The 6,000-nt window shown below is 42.4% G+C and overlaps 1 protein-coding gene across 1 annotated transcript in view; it reads left to right on the forward strand.

Annotated features, from left to right (window-relative positions):
• DMBX1 (diencephalon/mesencephalon homeobox 1) overlaps nucleotides 1–5,065 on the forward strand; it is a 43,713-nt gene extending 38,648 nt beyond the window's left edge. The window contains exon 6 of the mRNA XM_082228467.1: nucleotides 2,926–5,065. The gene's annotated coding sequence lies outside the window, so the exon portion shown is untranslated. The remainder of the gene's footprint in view (nucleotides 1–2,925) is intronic.
• Nucleotides 5,066–6,000: the final 935 nt, after the last annotated feature.

Consider the following 6,000-nt stretch of genomic DNA (forward strand, 5'->3'; position numbering starts at 1 on the left):
GACCTAGTGGTGGGAGGAAAAAATCCTTAAATAAGAGACATGGGGGAATGATTAATGGACTTCAATGTCTGTACACTAATGCGCAAAGCATGGGAAATAAACATGATGAGCTTGAGCTCTTGGTACAGCAAACTAAATATGACATAATAGGCATCACTGAAACCTGGTGGGAAAAGTCCCACGATTGGAATGTAATAATGGGGGGATACAATCTATTTCAGAGAAACAGACCAGACAAGAAAGGAGGAGGAGTGGCGTTATATGTCAGGGATGTGTATACCTGTGAAGAGATCCAAGATTTAGAACCTCAAAGCCAATGTGAGAGCATTTGGGTCAAAATTAAGGGAGAGAAGAATAACAGAGACCTCATTGTGGGAGTTTACTATAGATCCCCAAGCCAAACGGAGGACATAGATGATGCCTTCCTGGAACAGATGGCCAAGCATGCAAAAGGAAGGGAGATAGTAGTAATGGGGGACTTCAATTACCCGGATATTTGTTGGACGTCAAACTCAGCCAAGAGCATAAGGTCAAACAGATTCCTCACTGGCCTTGCAGACAACTTCATTGTCCAGAAAGTGGGAGAAGCAACAAGAGGAACAGCCATTTTAGATCTGGTCCTAACCAATGTTGATGATCTGGTTAGTGGGGTAGAAGTGGAAGGATCATTAGGCGCGAGTGATCATGCTCTTCTGAAGTTTACTATACAGCGGAAAGGAGCAGCCAAGCATACTAGGACTCAATTTCTTGACTTTAAGAAAGCCGACTTCATAAAACTTAGGGAAGTGCTGTGTGAGATCCCATGGACAGCAATACTAAAAGGAAAGGGAGTTCATGATGGCTGGGAGTTTGTTAAGAGGGAGATAGTAAAAGCACAACGTCAGGCAATACCAATGAGACGGAAACATGGAAGGTGCCTAAAGAAGCCAGGGTGGCTATCTAAAGAACTTTTAACTGAATTAAGATTAAAAAAGGATGTGTACAAAAAATGGAAAAGGGGGGAAACCACCAAAGAGGAATTCAAACAAATAGCCAGCACGTGTAGACACAAAGTCAGAAAAGCTAAAGCACAGAATGAACTCAGGCTTGCTAGAGAGGTTAAAAGCAACAAAAAAGGCTTTTATGGGTATGTTCGTAGCAAAAGGAAGAACAAAGAAACAGTGGGGTCACTCAGAGGAGAAGATGGTGAAATGCAAACAGGGGACACAGAAAGGGCTGAACTCCTCAATGCCTTCTTTGCCTCAGTCTTCTCCGATAAAGAAAACAATGCCCGACCTGAAGAATTTGGAGCAAATGATTCAGCAAAGGAAACACAGCCCAGAATAACTAAGGAGATAGTACAAGAATATTTGGCTAGTTTAGATGTATTCAAGTCTCCAGGGCCAGATGAACTGCATCCAAGAGTATTAAAAGAACTGGCAGATGTGATCTCAGAACCACTGGCAGTCATCTTTGAGAATTCCTGGAGAACAGGCGAAGTCCCGGCAGACTGGAGGAGGGCAAATGTTGTCCCTATTTTCAAAAAGGGGAAAAGAGAGGACCCAAATAATTACCGCCCAGTCAGTCTGACATCAATACCAGGGAAGATTCTGGAGCAGATCATTAAGCAAACAGTCTGTGAGCACCTAGAAAGGAATGCTGTGATCACCAATAGTCAGCATGGATTTCTGAAAAATAAGTCATGTCAGACTAACCTGATCTCGTTTTTTGACAGAATTACAAGCCTGGTAGATGAAGGGAATGCAGTGGATGTAGCCTACCTTGATTTCAGCAAGGCATTTGACAAGGTGCCCCATGATATTCTTGTAAAGAAGCTGGTAAAATGCGGTCTTGACTATGCTACCACTCAGTGGATTTGTAACTGGCTGACTGACCGAACCCAAAGGGTGCTCATCAATGGTTCCTCTTCATCCTGGAGAAGAGTGACTAGTGGGGTGCCACAGGGTTCTGTCTTGGGCCCGGTCTTATTCAACATCTTTATCAACGACTTGGATGATGGACTCAAGGGCATCCTGATCAAATTTGCAGATGACACCAAACTGGGAGGGGTGGCTAACACCCCAGAGGACAGGATCACACTTCAAAACGACCTTGACAAATTAGAGAACTGGGCCAAAACAAACAAGATGAATTTTAACAGGGAGAAATGTAAAGTATTGCACTTGGGCAAAAAAAATGAGAGGCACAAATACAAGATGGGTGACACCTGGCTTGAGAGCAGTACATGTGAAAAGGATCTAGGAGTCTTGGTTGACCACAAACTTGACATGAGCCAACAGTGTGACGCGGCAGCTAAAAAAGCCAATGCAATTCTGGGATGCATCAATAGGAGTATAGCATCTAGATCAAGGGAAGTAATAGTGCCACTGTATTCTGCTCTGGTCAGACCTCACCTGGAGTACTGTGTCCAGTTCTGGGCACCACAATTCAAGAAGGACACTGACAAACTGGAACGTGTCCAGAGGAGGGCAACCAAAATGGTCAAAGGCCTGGAAACGATGCCTTATGAGGAACGGCTAAGGGAGCTGGGCATGTTTAGCCTGGAGAAGAGGAGGTTAAGGGGTGATATGATAGCCATGTTCAAATATATAAAAGGATGTCACATAGAGGAGGGAGAAAGGTTGTTTTCTGCTGCTCCAGAGAAGCGGACACGGAGCAATGGATCCAAACTACAAGAAAGAAGATTCCACCTAAACATTAGGAAGAACTTCCTGACAGTAAGAGCTGTTCGACAGTGGAATTTGCTGCCAAGGAGTGTGGTGGAGTCTCCTACTTTGGAGGTCTTTAAGCAGAGGCTTGACAACCATATGTCAGGAGTGCTCTGATGGTGTTTCCTGCTTGGCAGGGGGTTGGACTCGATGGCCCTTGTGGTCTCTTCCAACTCTATGATTCTATGATTCTATGATTCTATGATTCTATGTAAAGCTCAAACCGAAAGTGAAGGGACTGAATACTTGCTTCCAGGCAATGCAAGAACCCAATCCATGGCTAAAGAAACCTGGCAAGGTCCCTCAAGCTCAACCTGTGTCAATTACATGGGCCATGTGGATACTCCTAGGGAAAACATGGATTGTGAGATCCAGTCTTATGAGTCAGTTGCCTGCAGCTGATGCACATGTTAACTGGATGGATTTATTCCAAAACACACATTAGGGCAATACATCTACTAGGCCAACCAAAATGTCACAAAGTAGCATGCAAAGTTAGGCTAGATGATAAACAAAAGGGTGGGTGGGTGCAAAACATTGGCTGATGTTGGAGCCATGGGGCTGGATTCAACCTACTGGCCCTGCCAGCAGAAGCCCATGCAAGGACTTCTGCCCTCCCCACTGCAAGCCCCCAAATTGGCCCCGAAGGCATCAGGAGAACCCCTGGAGCAGCATGCAGTGGGAGGAAAAGGCAGATCGTTCCACCAGGCAAGCAGAAATGCTTATGCTAAGGGGGCACTCTTAGTGCTATGTTGAATTTTTTAATTCACACTCTTAATGTGGAAAATGGTAGCAGTCGTTCATCTAAGGCTCTGCTGGATGCTATGGAGGTTTGGGAAGAAGAAACATACAGTAGTTAACCCAGCATTTTTGAAAAATATAAAATCCAACTGCTTAGTTACGCAGAATAAGGTCAGGATCTAGCTGTAGACAGGGTCAAAGTATCTTGTTAGGGAAGGGCTGTAGCTCAGTGGTAGAGCTTTGCATGCATATGGTCCCAGGCTTCATCCATGGCATCTCCAGCTAAGACTGGGAAAGACCTCTGTCTGAAATCCTGGAGAACCAATGCCAGTCAGTGTTGACAATCAGTAGCAGAGAGTGGTGTGGGGCACTGCCACTCACCTGCAAATGTACCGGCAGAACCAATCAGGCAGTGCATTTATACCATACTGACTTTGCCACCACCTCTGTTGTGGTGTGGAGCAGCAAGGTGAGCAACCACAGGTCAAGTAAGTACCACCCCCACCCCACCCCACCATCCACTAAGGCGGATAATACGGAACTAAAAAGACCAATGGTCTGACTCGCACGGAAGCAGCTTCCTATGTCCTTCAACTGATCAGCTTCCAGCCTGTTAATTTTAGAATTCAGCTATCTGTTCTACAAAACCAAGAACCACAGACAGGTCCTTTCAGTAACCATGTGTATTTGTCTCCTGACCATTTTTCTTTTTCAGTCAGTATCTCTCTACACCTAAAAAAAGTACTTAAGAGAACTAGTTAAACAGCACATTGATAGCTTTTATAATACACACACACACACACACACACACACACACACAACAGATATAAAGATCAATAAAGACCTCAAGTTCACTTTTTAAAAAGCTTATGATACATACAAAGGCCTTTCACAAAGAATATTGTATCACTGAATAAAACTTTCAAATCTGACTTTTTGCACTAACTTTTCTCCCTAACAATGCACAACACAATTCCAGTGGAAAGGTCTTTGCTAAACCTAATTATAATGTTTTTATTTTTAAAAAAGTTATTCTAGTGCCAATGGCTGAACAGTGAGGATACGTTATACAGAGTAACTGAAACTCATCTAGGATCATATCTGTACACCTTAACATTTCTATACAAAGTTGATTGGAAAGGTGCTTGTGTGCATAGACAGACCATCACTTTTGGTTTGGGAAAATCAAAACCTTATCCCTGCCATTCATTACTATTACTGGGTTCTGAAGACACATAGGAATGCCTTCCATGATGGGTGAAGCATTGATTGTGGCTGTAATGTTATGAGTCTGGTCTCCCAAAACTGGAAGCTTTGCTCTTACTGGGTGCTCTTGATTTTAAAAGCACGTCTCTTATTTCAAGATATTGTAGTTTAGACCTCATACCTTATTTACACTTTGAGATAGCAGCCTTATTTAAACAAATGAGGACAGAAAAGCAGAAGTTTTTTTATACCCGAAAGTATGTTTCTTAAAAAGCTTAGTAGAAGTAATTAACGGTGCAGTCTTATTGCTTTAAATGAGGCTTACTCCTTTGTAAGTATGCTTAGGCTTGCAACCTAAATTAACAATCTACGGATGGAGGGTGGTACACAACTGTAATAAATAAATAAAAGCAATTAGCAGGGAGCTTGAAAATCTACTCTCACTCAATTTCAGAGATGTCAGTGTTGACTAGGAGCAGTGCATCCTGTTTTGCTGCTTAAAGCTACTGGACTACAGTTTCCATCATCCATGACCATTGGCCATGATGGCAGAGACTGATGGGATTTGGAGTCCAACAGCATCTAGAGAGCCACGGGTTCTGTGTTCCAGATCTAGATTGTGTTTCAGCTTGTTTCTAGAGTTTAGAGTAAAATGGAAAAAGTAGTCCTGTTTCCCTCTCATCTGGCTCTCTTTCTCCCAATAGTAGTCTGATCCAATTTCCACCATTATTCACATTCTATGGGGGGGCAGGGGAGAGTTTCATATGTGCATATAGGAAGTTCACAATTCAGTCAAATAACTTAAAAAGAAAGTTATTAACATTCCAAGATGAGAATGACTTGTCTCGGAAATGAAACAAGCATTGTTTTTTTCCTGTTTCATTCCTTTCGAGGGTAAATAAGTGGACGTGATCGCACATTTCCATGAGGACAGTTCCTTATCTGCACCCCCCCCTTATAAATATTGCAATGAACATACTAATTTCTTGTAAAAAGGCCCAAACTCTACAGCTGGTTTAGCTATAAACCAAGAAAGGAATGTACATGTGAGTTTATTTATATGCTCATTTTTCTCCCTCGCATTGTCTCAAATTCCTTCACCTTGACCTTGAAATATTTATTCTGTAAAATCTGCATGAACTCACAAGATTGTTCTAAAATGAGTTTACTGTTCCACCCGCTATGAATGCCATATTGTCTGGTATTTCCTACTCGAAAGTGTCATAAAACATATCACAAGAAAACACAAGCTAGGCTTATGATTTACCTATTGTATTTTGCACAAAATTGTAGGATATTGATCTTTAGAAACAAAGATTGTGTTTCAAGAGAATACTGCAAAATT

This window comes from Podarcis vaucheri (assembly GCF_965113315.1).
Source record: "Podarcis vaucheri genome assembly, chromosome: 6".
Taxonomy (NCBI): Eukaryota; Metazoa; Chordata; class Lepidosauria; order Squamata; family Lacertidae; genus Podarcis; species Podarcis vaucheri.